The sequence below is a fragment of the Oncorhynchus gorbuscha genome, linkage group LG07, assembly GCF_021184085.1.
Source record: "Oncorhynchus gorbuscha isolate QuinsamMale2020 ecotype Even-year linkage group LG07, OgorEven_v1.0, whole genome shotgun sequence".
NCBI classification, from domain to species: Eukaryota; Metazoa; Chordata; class Actinopteri; order Salmoniformes; family Salmonidae; genus Oncorhynchus; species Oncorhynchus gorbuscha.
In genome coordinates this window covers 19,782,921-19,803,357 of record NC_060179.1, presented here as the reverse complement: position 1 = coordinate 19,803,357, position 20,437 = coordinate 19,782,921, and positions in this window count along the sequence as shown.

The following is a 20,437-nucleotide window of genomic DNA, read 5'->3' as shown; positions in this document are numbered from 1 at the left end:
CTAGCTTTAGTGTTTCTTAACTTCTTCCAGTTTGATGTAAATGGTAGCTTGATAAACTATATTTTCAAAGTAGCTTTCTCAACACTGGGTGAGAAGAACACCATGAATTATTATATTTCTCCCTCTCACTCTCTCACCCACATAAATGACACTTACGTTATGGTAGATTATGTCTAACAAGATCTGTTGGCTTATCAAACATCACGGGTGGATCTCCATTTGAGTGTAGTACACTCTGGACTGTGTTCAACCAGTAAGTAGATGCTTCTGGGTAGGGCAAAACAGCATTCTTTCCAGGTCACAAGAATCCACATTTCAATAATTGTCCAGTAGAGTTTATTATGAACATGTTTCAAATCATGTTGTTTAAAAAAACAACACCCGCACCAGAAATGGGCATGCTACGTACAAAATCTGACATAACAGATTGTCCCTTTAACCAGCCTGTGAAGGCTGCTTACCTACCCATGGGGTGACATGTAACCCAGTGATTTACCAGTATTCTGACATCAATGATATACAGCAGAGGGTCATTTTATGATATGTTCATGGGGGTATTAAAATAGTGGTAAAGGTACAGTATGTTCAAACCCATTTTTATTTTATTTTACAGGTATCCAATCTTAGGGCCATATAGTTGAGAGAAAACAAGGTAGAGAGCGAGGGAGGGATAGATAAGAGTTGTTTTCCTGCCTGAGATAGATAAGGCAATAGAAACATTACACAAATATTAAAGTGGAACTGACAGCATTTTAGCAACATGAAATCGTATTAAAATCTGCTCATATACACCCCCAAGAGGAATTTGACACTTTGTTTGACATTTTCTGACAAGCGAGCGTGTAGATTTCATAAATTCTTCGAATGTTTGGGAATTATGTATACTAAGGCATTTGTGAAAGTTATATAGCAATATGGAGTGAGAAAGCAGCCGTTTTGACAATTAATAGACACTGCATTAAATAAAACCTAATTAAAAACATCTGGCTCATCCAGGACCAGAGTCTACGCAGACCGGTGCGCCATAGCCAATCAGAGGTACAGTAGGCCTACGTATATGCAAACAAGCCATTTGTCACAAGTGCCTGCCATCATTCACTTTGAACTGGACTGTGTTTACAGGCAACAACAACAAGATCAACAACTAATGCTAGCCAAAGCAAGATGAGCTAAAATCTAATGAAGGAACATTAGATAAAGCCTCTCAAACATTTTCAGCTAGTTGGCCATCAAAACTGCACTGATAAACGATGGGGAATAGCCTGCTCATCCTTCTGCAGCTTACCTGCCAATGCATACGTTTTCCCGACAAAGCACCCAAGCTAAAGCTGGCTTCCAGACACAAATGAGAGAATACCTCACTAACCAGAGCTGATTAGGCTGTTTACATGTTATATAGAGTGTTCGTGACTAATTATTACTTTTTTTGCCTACGTTTACTGACAACGGTCATATTTAGCAGGTCTTGCACATTCTTAGATTCAGCAGTTATTCTGTGCTCTGGCACACTCAGACATGAGGGCTCTGAAATAGAAGTAGATAGCTAGCCAGAGTGAACTTGTGAACATGAGATATGCTAACTGGATAACAGTCGTTCAGCATAGCAAACTAGCTAGCAAAGCAATTCACATTTCTTGCGAGCTAGCCAAATGACACATGCATCTCTAGCTGAGCTGTGTAGTCACTGAAAAACGATACGAGGCGAAAAAGTCAGTCACTCACCAACTCCTCCAATGACATGACGTCGTCCTAGCTAGGTAGCTAGCTATGTAGCTAACGTTAGGCTCTGTGTTTTTAGCTTGCTACATAAATAAATATGCTAGCATATTCGATACATTATGACTGACTTGTGATCATTGCCCTTGCTAATTTTATTGTATTGACATTCTCAGCCTTCGTATGTTGTTGTCCAAAATATTGAGTCATTAAACTAATTTGAGGCAGCAAAAATGCACCAGGCCAGCTGTGATTTACAACCTGATAGCAATATATTTTGGACCACCAAGAAATGTATTGGCGAATTATTTTAATCATGCATTGATCTGCATCCATTTATTCTGCCAACAAGGCCTTAGTGTACGTCATGGAATACTGAGTCCAATATAATCGATTTTTTTAAACACCAAAGGTTTATGTCGCATAAACTGGGAATTTCATATGACTGATATTATGATTGCCTGTTTGTTTCATATCTGCAAAGGAGTTAAAACGCTGTCGGTTCCACTTTAATTATTGAAACTTGCAGGGAGAATTTGTGGTGGTGATACATCCCAAAGTCAATCAGGACCACGGCTGAAGTACACAGTTCCCACATTCTGGCCCCTAATATCAAAGCTAGGCTTATGAAATATTGAGGGGGAAACTGTGGGGTTCCCAGTGACTACAGCTGAAGTTTTACTCTGTTCACAGCTGGAGAGCTAAAGTATCTCTCTGCCTCTAATCTCACAACCCTGAGTCTAGGCCAACTACGTGGAGGAGGTACTAATAATTTGTTTCTCTCTCTCTCTTCTCTCACTTCTGTCTCTTTTTCTCTCTCTGTGTCTCTCTCAGTAACATTAGCCGTATTATACTTTGTCGATTTCATTCACGATTCTATTAACATCATGAATGTAGTAGTACAGTACATCTTCATTTTCTGAGAGCATTTTTGTGTGAAAAATGATAGACAACAATCCCAAATCTTGTATCATACCTGATGTGGATGATAATTGCTGAAGTAGATATGGAGTAATGATTCTGAGACTCTGAATCATTGCAGGAACACATATGAGAATAATTAAATTGAGATACTTTGATTTACTGTAATCACCAGTGCTGCTGAATTCAAAAAGTGGGTGGTGTTATTCCAAATTTCCTCAGGAGCTAATCTGTGAATATTGTGAATCTATTCATGGGTTCTCTGGGAAATTAAGGGAGGAAAAACTAGCAAACAAACTAACAAATGGCGTCAAGGTTGGCCTCTTGCAATTACATTTACATTTACATTTAAGTCATTTAGCAGACGCTCTTATCCAGAGCGACTTACAAATTGGTGCATTCACCTTATGACATCCAGTGGAACAGTCACTTTACAATAGTGCATCTAAATCTTAAAGGGGGGGGGGAATACTTATCCTATCCTATCCTATCCTAGGTATTCCTTAAAGAGGTGGGGTTTCAGGTGTCTCCGGAAGGTGACTCCGCTGTCCTGCAATGAAATTCACACGATCAACCTGTTGTTAGAAATAAGTGGCTATCCAGTCAAGTGATTGCTAAGCACAATATTCCTGTCATACACTGTCTGATTGATGTTTAATATCAAATTATTCAGTCTGTAGTTACAAGCTTAAGCAATCTCTTTTTTAGTCTGCACTGGCTTGATCATAAATGTTTACGTATTTGCTTGGTGTTGGCTTTAAATTGGTGGTATTGTTTGCCTATGGTCTGTGTTTTGTCTAAATTCAACCGTGATGGGAGAGCCAGGATTCAAATTTATGCCACAATTCCACAACATACCCTATAATATAGCTAGCATGTTAATCACTGACCATTAACCTACTAAAACCATGGCCTGGGATGACACTAGTTTAGGAAGGCAGTAGCAATGCTAATATGTAACCACCTGCTACATAAAGCACCATATCATCGAGTGAAAGTTGAGGAGTCACTATGCTCTCCAATTTCACATGTTCTTGAAAGTTGTACCATGCCTGAATTGAAATGCTTTCCTAGTATTTGAAAGGTATTTTATTCCACTTACTCGCTTATCCCTTCGAGAAGACCCACAATGCACTTCTGAAAAGGATAAAAATGATGATTAAAGTCTAATATTGATCAAGTTCTTCACATTACATAATAAACCGAATTAGGACTTCAAGTCATGGGCAATGTGATGGTCTTAAACCCTAAGTTGATCTAAAGCTCGTTCAGCAAGAGAAAGGAATGCAGCAAACGAAAACCACACAAGCCTCTTACGATTCTTCTTCTGTTAACTCCAGATTAAAATGATTGTCTTTTGCAATCCTATTCTTTATTCCAGGAATGCATTATGATAAAACTTGGGTTTGATGGGGCTTACTTGGTACAAATACTTAAGGGTAATCCTAGTGGGATGCTACCATATGGATTGTACTTGGCATGTACAGTACACTCGTACTTACACATGATAAAAACACACAAACACACACACTGTCACGACTTCCGCCGAAGTCGGTCCCTCTCCTTGTTCAGGCGGTGTTCGGCGGTCGACGTCACCGACCTTCTAGCCATCGCTGATCCCTTTTTTAATTTTCCATTGATTTTGTCTTGTCTTCCTTCACACCTGGTTCCAATCCCATCAATTACATGTTGTGTATTTAACCCTCAGTTTCCCCTCATGTCCTTGTCGGTGATTGCTTTATTGTATGTTGTGTGCAAGTTATGTTCTGGTGTGCAACGTGTTTTGTACCCACTTTTATTATTTTGTATATTTTGGTTTTCGGAGTTTTGTGAGCAATTATTAAACGACTCCGTTTATACCAAGTTCGTTCTCCTGTGCCTGACTTCCCTGCCACCAGCATGCACCCATTACAGAATCACCAACCCTCACTATGGAGTCAGCAGGAGAAGGTACCCCGGCCAGTGAGGTGGTGGAGCGCGTCCAGGAGCATGCAGTTATGCTTCACCATCTTGACGCCACCATGGATCGCGTTGTCCAGACAATGGACTGCTGGGAGAGACCGGGAGTTCTTCCAGCGCCTTCACCAGCACAACCGGGGTCTCTCCTGAGCGTCCCTTTCCCACCTGAACCCAGTGGGATCCGTCTCTCCTTGCCCCAGGAGTACGACGGGAGGGCTGCGAACTGCCAGGGGTTCTTATTGCAATTAGACCTCTATCTGGCCACCGTCCACCTGGGCCGTGAGAGGGTGTCTGCCCTCATCTCGTGCCTCACCAGGAAAGCCCTGGTGTGGGACAACGCCGTGTGGAGGGAGATGCGGCGTTGGACCAGTTTGAGAAGTTCACCCACCGTATCCGGGCAGTCTTCAATCACCCGCCCAAGGGTAGAGCGGCGGGTGAGCACCTCTACCATCTGAGGCAGGAGACAAGGAGCGCCCAGGAGTTCGCCCTTGAGTTTAGGACCCTGGCTGCCGGTGTGGGATGGAACAACAGGGCCCTGATCGACCATTACCGCTGCAGTCTGCGCGAGGACATCCGTCGGGAGCTGGCCTGCAGAGACACCACCATCACGTTTGACCAGCTGGTGGACCTGTCCATCCGGCTGGACAACCTGCTGGCTACTCGCGGACGTTCAGATCGGGGTCTGGTGGTTTCATCCTCCCGCACCCCCTCTCCGATACCCATGGAGCTGGGAGGGGCGGTGCTCAGGGAGACCAGAGGGCGTTCCCGCTCGTGCACCATCTGTGGCAGGAGGGCGCTCTGGCGTCACCCCAGGTGAGCCGGCACCATTCTAACCCAGAGCCTTCTGTTGCACCAATGTTTGTGTCTGTCACATTCCCTGAGTTTTCCCCACATCCCCAGCATAAGGGGCTCGACGATTCAGGCGCGGCTGGGAATTTTATTGATAGAGCTTTAGCCTATAGTTTAGGGATCCCCATCGTTCCCGTGGATGTGCTCTTCCCTGTTCACGCCTTAGATAGTCGACCATTAGGGTCAGGGTAGATTAGGGAGGTTACCGAGCCTTTGGGCATGGTGACGCAGGGGGGTCATATGAAGAGAATTAGTCTCTTGACTCTTTTATGTTTCCCGTGGTGCTGGGCCTACCCTGGTTAGCTTGTCATAACCCCACTGTTTCTTGGCCACAGAGGGCTCTTACAGGGTGGTCGCGAAAGTGCTCAGGTAGGTGTTTAGTAGTTTCCGTTGGTGCTACTACGGTGGAGAGTCCAGACCAGGTCTTCACCGTTCGCATTCCCCCTGAATATGCCGATTTGGCTCTCGCCTTTTCCAAAAAGAAGGCCACTCCATTACCACCTCATCGACGGGGTGATTGTGCGATGGATCTCCTGGTAGACGCTGCACTTCCCATGAGTCACGTGTATCCCCTCTCACAGGCGGAGACGGAGGCTATGGAAACATGTCTCCGAATCCCTGCATCAGGGGTACATTCGGTCCTCCACTTCACCCACCTCCTTGGGTTTCTTTTTTGTGAAGAAGGAGGGAGTTCTGCACCCGTGTATTGACTATCAGGGTCTGAATCAGATCACTGTGAGGTATAGTTACCCGCTACCAATCATAGCCACAGCGATAGAGTCAATGCACAGGGTGCGCTTCTTCGTCAAATTAGATCTCAGGAGCACTTACAAACTGGTGCGTATCCGAGAGGGAGACGAGTGGAAGACTGCTTTCAGTACCACCTCAGGGCACTATGAGTACCTTGTCGTGCCGTACGGGTTGATGAATGCGCCATCAGTCTTCCAAGCCATTGTAGACAAGATTTTCAGGGACCTGCACGGGCAGGGTGTAGTGGTGTATATTGATGACATTTTGATATACTCCACTACACACACTGAGCATGTGTCCCTGGTGCGCAGAGTGCTTGCTCGCCTGTTGTAGCATGACCCTGTACCTGCCTGGGTCAATAAGTGGCTTATTGAATAGTCTTTTCTAAATATACTTTTTATTGAACAGTTTTTTTTATAGCTTTCTTTGACGCAACGTGCTCATCATATACATGCTATAGACGGGGAGAGTGAATCAATTAATGGCAAACATGTTTGCTTGTATGGGAATACAATATCCCTTCAGTTGATTTGGAAAGAACTTACTCAAACAGGAAATTTGAGTATTTTCATTTTATTAGTTGAAGATACTGTATTTTATCATGTTACATAATGCAAGGCCACATATTGCCACTTTGTCTTTTTTTACTGACTGTTGTGCTCTTTTTATTTGTATATAGGGACCACTTTGCTTCTTTATTTAGATTCTGCACTGTTGAGGAAAGAGCTTTGCAAAAAGCATTTCACTGTACCGTTTACACCTGCTGTATCCTGTGCATGTGACAAAAAAACTAATGATTTGATATGTACAGTACATTGCAAGGTAATTATGTTGGCATATTCTTTACATATTCAAAACAGGGATTTGTGTCACAGTAGCGTCCATAAACAATCCAACATTTCTATACTATGAGATACAGTCTGAAGCATATTAAATCAATAACATCGGGAGTTTCCTGGTAAAACAACATGGCAGCCAAGTTCTGTGAGAAAGAATAGTTTGATCACTGAATGTTTGTTGACAATAAAATTCACTGAGGTGAACATTATTGCAAATACATTGTCATGCTCTGTGGTGTCAGTGTTGATTGACTGGAAAACAAGTTTGTTTGAATAGTCTCCAGGGCTTGTTTTTTTCATCAATGCCATACTACAGTCAACATGTGATCCATTCCAATACAGTGTAGCTCGATGCATACACCCACAACCCCCAGGCATACTGCATCCTATCAAAATATGCCAATCACCATGATAAGCCAATGACGTCGTCAGATGACGAAACAGGATAAAGGAGGTGGTCAGGCAGTGACATAACCAATACGATGGCCTGGTTGCTCCATTCATAACTGGTGCTCAGTGTCCATTTATTTCAGGGTGGGAGATTTGAGGCCAACACGTCTCCCTGCAGCGTGATAGAAGAGGCACAAAGTGCCGCTGGGAGAAAAAATGCAATCTTCATCCATTTTTTTAAATGTCTCCTTGAAGGTCAGGTTTAGCAATTCCAATTGGGTTCCAATAGAAGTTGAGTGCTCCTCTGATAAGGGCATGGGCGTGCTTAAGTCAGCAGGGAACACAGACACGAGGGAAGCTTTTATGATCATGGTCACCTTTTATTTATTGTAAAGTATATTCTCCGGATTCCCACGAGGCGAAGCAACAGTGGTACAAGACAAGACTTCTGGCCGCTTTATCTCTTACAGGTGTATCATTTGCCCTCTTTCATTCTTCCTCTCTCTCATTCTTTCTCTTTCTTTTTTCTACACACACTCTTTCTGTTTGCCTGTCTCTCTCTCTGTCTTACACGCGCACGAACACATACACATACACACATAGGGCTGTGGCTGTCATGACATTTTTGTCAGCCGGTTATTGTCATGCAAAAGACTGCTGGTCTCATGATAACTGACCATTAATTAACATAAACATGTTTAGCATCTCCAGGTCTCCCTACATACAAGCTGCATACAACCCGATGCGCTCCTTTAATATACACTATCACAATACATCTATAATTCATTTTAGGTAGGTCTAAAGAAACATTATGATATGAAGAAAATGTATTTCTGTCACATTCTGAACTTAGTTCCTTTGTTTTGTCTTTGTTTTAGTATGGTCAGGGCGTGAGTTGGGTGGGCAGTCTATGTGTGTTTTTCTATGTTGGGGATTTGAGTTCGGCCTAGTATGGTTTTCAATCAGAGGCAGCTGTCAATCGTTGTCCCTGATTGAGAATCATACTTGGTGAGCCTGGGATTCACTTTTGAGTTGTGGGTGTTTGTTTTCCTTGTGAGTGTTTGGGCCACACAGTACTGTTTCCGTTTTCGTTCGTTCACTATTGTTTTGTATGTCAGTGTTCAGTTCGTTTCATTAAATATTACATCATGAACACTTACCACGCTGATCTTTGGTCCGATCCTTCTTCCACCTCTGAATGCCGTTACAATTTCAGAAGAACAGATGTTGGCCTACTCTTTGTTATCTGGCTATGCTCCATGCCATAGGCTGTAGGCTTGTTCGTTTAATGGAAAATATGTGCTTATAAGTCCCATGTTATTATTCTATATTATGTGATTTTATAGTACGATAATATATTGAACTTATATGAATAAAATAAAAACAATATTTTTCCCATTCCAGAGCGAGTGTGCATATGAAGTAGCTATGTTGAGTGTAAAAGTGATAATTTGAAACTCTAGATTTAGAGTTACTTGGCAACTTTACTATAGTTGTGAATGATACAAACCTTAGAATGCCTTAAAAATCAAAACATATATTGGCTGCATGATGCAAATATGCTATTGATGATTTGAGAAAGTCACAAAAAAACACTTATAATCCATATGCACTGGAATAGTGAATGGAGGCCACTTTCCAGCCAGTCAATGTTTCACTCATTTTGGGTACTGCGGTTATTTTGCTGCAGGACATGTGATATTCTGCCCAAACTCTGTACGTCATGGTCTCTCCAACCCTGTTCCTGCAGCTACCCAGAGCTTAATTTGGAAACCAAGTCAAATCTGATCTGGAACATCGATAGTAACATGTTTTCACAACAAAACATATTTTCTTAAACTGTTGATAGCCCCTCTCTCTGCACGCCGGAGAAAGGAATGAAGGAGAGAGGGGAGGAGATGGAAACACACGTTTGTGAGAGATTCTGTAGTTAAAGGTAATGTGTCAGCCTATTAATAATGAAATGCCCTACTACTAGGCTATTCAATATCAAATACAAATGCATTGTAATTGTAGGCTAACTCTGAATTTGGTTAATTTAGGCTAGACCAATTATGTACAAAATATTCAAAATGTTATGTTTTTCTGCCATGTGTAATATGCGATAGGCTAAGTATTGTATAACGGCAGAATCATAATTTTTTCGGGCTTGGGCTCATATATAGGACTATGCATAAGCTTGAATATGCATATGCTAACGCATGTCCAGAGTGCATAGGAGGAGATTACCATGACTCAATGATCACGTACAATGTCACTGTGGTCATGACTCATGACAGCCTGTGTGGTGGTAATAGGGTCACCACAACTTCCTGACACACACACACACATTGATAAGTTTGTTAATTTTGCATAGACAGACTTATCTCTAATTACACCAAGTCATCTTATGTCTTTCACTCTTGATTAGCTTTTGTTACTCCTTTTATGTTCTATTCCCTCAACAAAATAACAGGTATAAACTTTCCCCATGGAAATTGGTACTTCTGAGTGTCTCTGACATCAGTGCTGTGTCAGAGAAAGCTTTAAAAAAGACTGTTCCTATCTATTCAATAAGTCACCATTAAGCCAGCCAGGTCAAGTGTGTGTGTCTTCAACTTCAACTATGATGTAAACATATAAGAGTTTCCCTTCCTACAACCAACACTTCATTGTAATGCTAACCCTCACTTCTCCAGTAACACACCATACATACTGTACGGTATACTCCCAGTCTTTCCAAAGGTAGATGCCTTTCCCTACAGGTTTAAGTTACAACACGCTCCAACCCTGAGTGTAAAACATGTTGGGATTGATGAGTGGTGAAGCGGGACAATTAAGGACATTCCGACCTCTTTTAATTATCGGACAAATGAGAGGGGAATGAATCAGGTCGCTTTCCTCTCCTCGCCACCCTCCAGCCATAGTGGAATGCTGGGTAATCCTTTTGACTGGCTGATTAATTGAAACGCAGTATGGAAGCTGGGGAGTGGTGGGGGGATGGAGGGCCAGGAGGGTCAAAATGCATTAAACTGTCTGCCTTGACCTCTAGTTGTTCACTGAGCCCACCGCTGAGATAGATGAAGCCTATGCAGACGGGGCCATTGTCAGATCGGAAATTATACATGAATTGGCAAGAGAGAGTGATGAGGAATTAAGGGAAGGAGAGCTAGGAGGAATAACAACAGTGTGAAGAGTATAGTTTAGAATAAAGTATGTATACCCTAATGGTTGGTTTTAAGGATACATCAGACATGAAAGCTCATACTGGCTTTAATTAGTTGTGATACAGTGCTTAATAAAAAATACACTTTTAAGTAGCCAGTTAACATACAAGAGATTAACTTTCTATTTTGTATTGATTTTTTTTTTTTTTTTTTACAAATGTACACACACACACACTAATCAGGGATAACTGGTCCCTCAGTGTCCATTGCTACAGCTCATTTGCTGTGGCGGTATGAAGGACAATGCTACACTGGCCCATGAAACCCCCCAAAGACGAACGGGGTTGTCAGAAGCACAGTGTCTGGAAACCAATAAAGACATATAAAAATGCAGGGCCCCTCCAAGCCGAACAAAAGCTGCCCTCAGAGTAGAACGGATGAATGAGCCAAACAAATCAATGTGGTGAGCAGCAAGGGAGAGACCCACTAAATCAAATGTAATTAGCCAAGGTTTACAATGGTTGCTCCATATTTACCTAAGGCCATCTTTGAAATAGAAAATGTTGGCCTAACTGTGTGGAACGGAAGGGAGAAAAGAAAAATAGAGCAAGCTAGTTGACTTGCTTCAGAGGCTTAACGCTAGACAGAAAAGTCTTTAGAATTACAGCAAAACTTAGGGTTGCTATTTGGACACTGAGAATAGAACTGCCAAACAGACAATGAACTTCGGACCTGCAAGATCCTCTCTGAAAACTGCAGCATCAAGTCTCAGTTGGTGGCAGCCACAGTCGAAAAGCCCTACTTACTGTACTGCAGCTCTGTGAAAGCAGATACCATCACATTGCTTTCAGTCCAGATCAGTTGAAATTGTTTCTCTGTTAATGCAAAGCAGATGAGTAATAATCAGACCCATTCAATTGTGTTTAACTTGGGGGCCGGATACCTGTTTTCCCTCCGCTCCCGCAACGCATTACAAAACACTTTGCCTCTATCGGTTGTCAACTTTGCACTCAAATTATGAAAGCGTTCAGCAGAAACTCAAGGTTAATAGCTCTAACTTCACAGCAAGGGCATGTCTGTTTGTGTCTCTCTCTCTCTCCCCCCCTCCCTCTCTCTCTCTCTCTCTCTCTCTCTCTCTCTCTCTCTCAGGAGCACAGCATGAGGCACATTGGTAAACAACAAAACACACGGACATGAATTATTCAGGAAATCGCAGAAGCAAATTACACATGAGCTGATGCCCCTTAAGATATAGCCAAACACAAACAGCTGGCAGCAGGTGAGCTAGGCCAGGGCTGCCACGTTGACTCACCAGGGAGACTGGTGAGGACGTGCACAGTCACAGAACACACCTGAACCACAGCTATCATTAGGAATGACCTCTGACCTCTGTTTGGTATAGACAAAAAAGACTATTGCGTATTGTAAGAAGTTTGTTTCGTGAACCACAATTGTATGATGAGTAACCTTGTCTGAGAGCTGAAAACTTGCGTTAGAGCTAAGGGCTCACATATATTTGTAGGATCTTAATTTTAGCCAGTTTTCTATAGCCAGCAGGAAAATAATCCTGCAGCAATAGTAAATGTGAATTATTATGTATATTATATTTAATTCCCATTTTTATAGGCATTGATACATTTTTTCTAAGGGAAAATCAAGTCTGACATTTCTAAGTGGAAATTAATAACTTCAGAAGCCTTTTTACACTATGCTTTAAATGTTCTGCATTGCAGGAAAGTTCCCCTGCATCAGGGTGATTATTAATATCCTACAGCTGTAGTACTGGGGGTTCAAACACCAGTTGGTCACATTGGTGCTTTGACATGCAAGGAGGTCAAATTGGGGTGAAGCGTAACGGAGGTGAACCTTGCCTTACCTCCCCGGCTAAAGCCCCTGATAGCATGCTAACACAGTGTTCGGCAAGAGCTTAAGGATTGAACCCAGGTTAGATACTGAGGCCATTGTGGTTATAATAGTATGTTTTGGCTGATTTCAAGTCTCTGAACGACTCTTTTTAACATTCCTCTTTGTCCTTGAGACTGAGAGGAATGAAAGAATGAGGTGGTTTATGAACAGCTGCTGTTGAGAGGATCTCCACCAGGGGGTTTAAAGGTGCAATATGCAGATATCGCTCAGCTATTTCCTGGTTGCTAAAATTCTAATAGTTTGCTAATAATTTCAGTTTATGTCACAAAACAAGTAATATAGTGTAGAGAATCATTGTACAATCTAAAACGCTTTGAAATATATTTTCAATAAGCTAAAATATTGTATTGTCAGCTGTTTGAAGCTGGTGTACAAATCTGAAGTAAAAGACGTGAAAGCTTCTTAGATTTGCTTTCAATGAGAATGACAGCTCTATAACTCACATTTATATGTGAATTTGGTCGGGTCAAAAAGTGACATATTGAAACTTTGAGTGCCAATTCGGTGAGGGCTAAAGAGGTCAACAGGGCATACAAGTCATCTCATCTTCTTTACCCAGTTGGAAATGGTTGGCTCATTGAGAATAAATCAGTGGTCTAATAGAATAGAATAGATCTTTATCATCCATTTGCATGGGAATGATTCTCTCTGCTGTTTCAGTACCTAACCCGATACACACACGACTGGCTGGAAGCAGCGCCCCTGCAGAAGTTTCTGCCTTCCTTAAGGGCACAACAGCACTAGATAGCAGTTGGGATATTGAGGCTAATGGCCCACATCCCACCAGCTTTTACTTGTCAGCCCTGGGATTCGAAACGGCAACCCTCCAGTTACTGGCTCGCCTATCCAACCTCGAGGCTACCATCTTTGAACCCCTTGATATGGTGGAAGCTTCTTCTATCCATAGAATGACTTACAGTACATAACAGAAAATGTATTGGGTGGGTGATGCTGAAAGATAACGAGCAGATTCTGGAGCTCTTGATGACAATTGATGCTGACCGGTGCCTGTCAATCTCGGACAGAGGCAAATCACTGGGTCCCGGTCAACTGACCTACAGTCATATACAGCTTCAGCACAACTGAGACAGCAAATGACTCTCACTAAGAAACAAATAACAATCAAGAATGAGAGGGTGCATATGTGCTGTGTGAACAAATGGAGATTTAAACAGGAAAGTGCGTCGTCAGACAAGCCAGTGATTATGTTTGTGTTTACTCATTAATTTTCAGATGTGTCAACGATGCTGTGAGACTTAATCAACAGAGGATTGGCTGTGTTTACGACTGCAGCTTTTAATTACGCTCTTCTTGCATTATTAACAAGGACGGTTTAGAAATTGGAAATACTGTTGAGTGTAATATCGTTTTCGGTTAGAAACGCACCCGAAAAATAGTGGGATGGGATGTTCAATCAGACAGATCATGATTTTCCTTCTAACTAATGTATTAAGCCATTTGCCTTGTCTTTCCAAGTTGTTTAGCACTCCCATTGTCTTTTACTGAAGTTGAATGTGGATGTGAATAATTCATCGATGACACCGCCATATCAATTCTGGCACCGTTTCCATTCAATTAGCCTCTGCTAAAAAGATAATAATAACACATCCTAATTCATGTACTCAATTACATCTTGATTCCCTGTTTTTAATTCAGCACAAATTCTCATCAAGATATGCAAGGAGGGAGATGTATTATTTATTAGGAAATGATGGCAATATGTTTGCTTACATAATCATGGAAAATGCATTGGGGGAAAACAGCGATATCAGTTTAATTTGCGTTCATTATCCAATGCTGGCTGGTGCTAGGGGAGTGAGATGGGAGTGTTTTCTGGCAACAAGGAAGCTCAGGGACATACCAGTGACAGCTGTTGGAGTAGAGAAGAGTGGCAAGATTTTTTTCCCTCCTCCTGAGTTTCTGTGTGCCTTTGATAGTCATCCTCCAAGTTGCTGATTTGAATTACAGACAGCTCAGGCAGCAGGCAAAATCCCTGCTCTGGGAATGTCAAGTATTTACTTTGGAACTGTCTTATAAACAACTTGTGCCTTTAGGGGTACATAAACAATTTCCCATGGGGAAATGCATGTTTTAAGCACTTGAAGGAAGCCACTCTCATGTGAGATAGTGGATCTTAACAAAAGCGATATGACTTGCATATCTTCGAGCTTTGGATAGCAAATGGGGTCAGTGGATCCGTTTTCACATTTTTCCACTTGATACTTTCTATCTTGCCAAAGGAATGAGATCCACAGATTAAAATGTCACATTGAATACCAACTGCAGATGACTGTCTCCATGTGCTTGTCTGTGTGTGTGCACGTGTGTGCGCATGTTTGTGTGTGTATGTGTGTGTGTGTGTGTGTGTGTGTGTGTGTGTGGGGGGGTTCTTTCAGTGGAGACACACGGCATTAACTTGTTTCCTATATCTGGGAAAACAAGATTAGCGAGAGTTCCATTCTGTCAGACTGTAAGTAAATAATACCAGGCTTGAGCTTCTTTCACTTCAGTTCCAAAGAAGTAGAGAAATATTTTCAGAGGCAAATTCATTGTTCTTGCAGACTTGGCCTCATTTCAGCAAGAATTCTCAATTCTCTTTGGATATGGAATTGAGGTGAATCGTGTGAATGAATAGTAAAATTAGTGAGAATAATAATAAAGAATAATTTCCATATTTGCTGTTCTAAGAATAAACATATTCATTATTTTCGTTTCACTGATACTTATTTGGACACTCATTAATGGATTTGGGTGTTGGCCAGTTTTGGTATGTTTTCAAGAATCATCCATATAGTATTCAATTTAACTTACTAAGAGGTTTCTATCTGTGTCTTCGATAAAACAATCTACTCCACTTATCTAAATGAATCTATAATTTAATGACACATTTGATCGTGATTTGAATAAAGTTAGATAAGTGGTTTTTAAGTATTGGCAAAATTAATTAGAAAATGTGATAATCTGATAAGCCTAGCATAGAGATTTTGTTGAGCGTTTTTATTAAATTAGATAACTAAGAACACTTGAACACTCATCATAAAAATTCAGGCCAAACCAGAAGAGTATGACACCTCTGCAAAACCATTAGGAAGCAGAGAAAGTGAGCAATCAAGACATACCTTAAAGGGATAGTTCATCCAAATCCATAATCCTTTCCTTACTTTGAAAGTAGTCTATGGACAAAAGCATTTTCTAATTCGGGTGAACTATTCCTTTAACTTTTTTTTATTATAATGGACATTTGTGGACATTTGTGTAACCACAGCAAACACTTGTGTGAATCCACAGGGCTACTCACCTCTCCAACACTGCCTCATGATAACAAGATAGTAGGACAAGACATTGAAGATTAAACACTGTTGTTTAGATAAGACAGTGGAGTGAAATAGACCCTTGATTTATAACACCTGGATTGATTAAAAGATACAGCAAGGTTGCAACGCTAGTTTAATAAGCAATAAGCCATGTCCACATAAGAGTTATATTGTACGCCTGGTTTTTAGATTGTGTTGAGTTAGTATCCTTGGTGAGATTAGTCATGAAATATCTATGTTGTCGGAAATAAAAAATGTTGGTTTTTAGGGACACTGGATTCAGAATATTTTTTATAAATCGAATGACTGTATAAAGGTTAGGAAAATGTCAGTCAGAATTACCACTGAATTTAGGGAGATACTGCAGTATATAAAGTTGTTCAATTCTAATTTAATTGATTGGTGTTATGCATGTTCATACATTTATTTAAAAATGCTTGTCAGTTGTGGATGGTATCCAGGGGGAGATTGAATAAGACAGTTTTATGGTCCTCAGAGTAATGCCAGCAGTGGAGGCTGCTGAGGGGAGGATGGCTCATAATAATGACTGGAACAGATCAAATGGAATGGCATCAAACACTTGGGAACCGTGTGTTTGATGTATTTGATACCGTTCTACCTACAGAATTCCGCTCCAGCCATTACCACGAGTCCGTTCTCCCCAATTAAGTTGCCACCAACCTCCTGTGACTGCCACAGACCATTGAACCATGCTCTCCGCTGTCTGACAGTCCCCTATCTGTTTATGACCAACATATTGCTCTAGGCACTGAGTCCCAAAAAATTTGGATCATTATGATTCAATGTTTGTGGAATAGAAGATAAAATTGTTAATAATCAAACAAATGACACGCCCACGTAGTCTATCAATGTTAAAGTTAGAGCTTGGGTTCTACCTGTCACACCCTGACCTTAGTGTTCTTTGTTTTCCTTGTTATTTTGGTTAGGTCAGGGTGTGACATGGGTGATGTATGTGTTTCGTCTTGTCTAGGGGTTTTGTATGTTTATGGGGCTGTTTTCCTTCTAGGTGTTTATGTAAGTCTATGGTTGCCTAGGTTGGTTCTCAATTAGAGGCAGGTGTTTATCGTTGTCTCTGATTGGGAACCATATTTAGGCAGCCATGTTCTTTGTGTATTTTGTGGGTGATTGTTTCCTGTGTCAGTGTTTGTGCCACACGGGACTGTTTCGTTGCCAGTTCATGTTGTTATTTGTGTTCATGTTGAGTTTTTCATATTAAATACCATGGACACTTACCACGCCGCATATTGGTCTGATCCTTGTTACACCTCTTCAGAGGTTTGCAGTTTGTGGTCTTTTGAAATAGTTATGACCAGAATTGTTTCAATTGATATGAGAACTCATAACATTTCTCCATCTGCTGTATATTTGCCCATCCTAACTCAAATAATCCATGTTTGTTTGTTACTAAGTGAAACTGACGGTGGGTGTCAAGAGACTTATGTTCACACACCTGAAGGAGGACTACTGATAACCCTATTTCACTTCAGTTGCCATCTTGTTCCCAAGAATAATACAATTAAACAATAATACAATTCAATGATTTAACACTTGAATTCATAGTAAACAGCCTACTGCCAACAAACAATTGTCAAAACTGCAGTGACTTGTTTAATTTAATTCCTTTCTTGCCGTCGTTTCAATTCAACTGTTTTCGGCAGGGCTCATTCAGCTGAGGCAAAGCTAATGAAAAATCAACACACACTGAGAAACAGCCAAAGTGGGTTAATTTGAGTAATCCTAATTACAGAAGCCTCTCTATACAGTTTACTTTCTCTAGAAAGTGACATAGACAGCAGGACTGTAGGTTTGAGTCCCAAGTAACACTTAGTGCTAAGAATAGGACACCCATTTTAAGCCACCGTTTTTGATGGGTTTATAGCTTGGTACCTCCCTCAAACTGAGGCGATGCTTTGATAATCACAAAATAACTTTACTTGGCACATATTTGTAGTCGTATTTGCATGAAAGACTGAAAGACTATGCATAAAGAGATATGGCTTACAGTAAGTTAAAAGTCACTTCTACACCGAGTGCTTTGTAACAAAACATGGTCTATTAAAGGGATAGTTTGACAGTGAAGCACTTTATCTGCTTCCCCAGAGTCAGATTTAAGGTTTAGTTTTTAAGGTTTAATTTATTTGCACCAAAAACAAATACATACAAAACGGTGTGCAGGTGCGGTTGGGCTTATATGAAAACCCCACCACAACAAAACAACATAAAATACACAAGTACAAAAAAAAGAAAAGGTTTGTTAAAACAGATAACAAAACCCACTAATCATAAATGTACAAATGTTCAGAAATCACCAAAAATTATAAATATTTAATGTTTTGTTTAAATGTGTGTGTGCATGTGTGGATGTGAGTGTGTGAGTATGTGAGAGTTGGGCTATATGGAGAACATTACTGAGTAGTTTGGTTCACCAGGCTGACCCCAAGTCTTTGCTTGAAGTTATTTAGGAATGATGATGTTTTGGCAATGTGAAGATTAGAATTTCTGAGTATGGTACTTCTGTATCTGATAGAAAATTGACTATGTGAGGTGCAGCACTGGGAGGGTGAAGGTTATCGCAGTGTCTTGTGTTATATAGATGGATTTCAGTATTAACCTGGAAGAATCCATTGAAGAGTTTAGGTAAACTGTCTGGAGGTATGAGTATTTGTAGAACATTGATGTCGTAAATAGACAAGATATTGAGTTTCTTAAACAAAGGTGCAGATTGAGCCATGTTATTAGAAGAGGTGGCTAGTCTTGCAAATGTATTTTGTATGATGAGTAATTTGTGTAGTTAGGAGGCATATCTACTGGCCCAGACAATATTACAGTTTATGAGATATGGGTAAATTATGATGAACCAAACCACTAATCTTTCTGATAATACCAACAGATTTCCTCACTTTGCTTCAGACAAAATGAATATGATCTTTCCAGGAAAACTTTTCGTCAATTACAACTCTGAGGAATCTAGTGGATGTGACTGGTTCCCTTTCATTCCCACCAATTCAAATTCTGGCAGTTTTTTATATATAGATTTTTTGACAATACATCTTATTCGTATTAGTGAATACAATAAAGTTGGATTTTTAAAATTGTATTTCAAGATCATTTGTTTATCTGGAACCATTCAGAAAATGTATCCATGCCTGAGTTGGCTTCATTAATTAGTGAATCAAAATTATTGTGAGAAAATCTAATTGGTATCATCAGGAAAGAGAATGGAAAGTATGATAGAAGACACACCAGCAAGGTCATTGATATAGATTAGCAATAACAAAGGTCCAATTATCAAACCCTGTGGGACGCCACAGGATATCTTGGCCCCGGTAGAGGCACAGCCATTTGCATAAACAAATTGTTCTCTATCATAAACATAAATATAGCCAATTATATGTATAATCATAAAAACTGTAATAATGCAATTTAGAAAGTAATATTTTATGATCAACCATGTCAAATGCTTTGGATAAATCTAAAAAGATGCCAAGAGCGTATTCATTGTTGTTAAGGACTGTTAATATTTTTACGGGTGGCCAAGTGGTTAGAGCGTTGGATTATTAACTGGAAGGTTGCAAGTTCAAATCCCCAAGCTGATGAGGTACAAATCTGTCGTTCTCCCCCTGAACAGACAGTTAACCCACTGTTCCTGGGCTGTCATTGAAAATAAGAATTTGTTCTTAACTGACTTGCATAGTTAAATAAAGGTTAAAAAATATATATATCTTTTCCAGAAGAGCCATATCTGTGGAATAGTTTTTAGAAAAAACATTTTTGGTGCTCATATAGAATACAGTGTTGATTTAAATGTTTCAATATTCTCTTATACACCAATTTTTCTAGGATTTTTGACAAATATATGTCATGACGTTGGCCTGGGTGTAGGTTTATGACAGTCATAAATACATCTTCCCCCCTTTTTCCTCTCTACCCTTCTGATGTGAAATTTGAAAAACTCTTGGTTAACATTGAGATTCTGGGAACATCAGAAGGTGGGGGGAAATTAACTATATTCTGGTAATCCGACCAATTGAACATATGCGGTTGTACTTAATACATATGATTTCAGTTCGGTTGTCATCTGAGACATTCTCCTCAATGATAGGATGACAAACTCTACAGTGGAAAGTCTACATGTCAGAGTTATCGGATTCACATGGAATTGTTGTTAAATTTAAATGTTTTAATATGAAATTATTGGTGAGGAGATTAAATTTAATTTTGGCTTCCAAATGAGAGATTTGGGTTTTTATAAGGTTAGGGCTCTGCTCAATCAGTGGCCCGCCCCTGTGAAGAGACATGGGTTATAAAACCTTTCAGACACACCCTTCTCGCTCCACTATATAAAGCCTTGACGAAAATGTAACCTCCTGTTCAGAACTAAGCCAACCTCAGCGTGAGCTTTGGTTGCGAATGGTATGAACTTTGAACTCTTATTCACTACAGAAGTGATACCTCCTAGCCGTTGAGTTAGCAACAGCAGCTGCAAATGAGGGCTAGGAAAGAACAGACAGAGTATCCTGTCTACCACACAACAACGTTACTACAACGTATCCATTTGACCACCAGAGACATTCTTCAAAAGATAAAGAACTCGGTTTGGCAACAC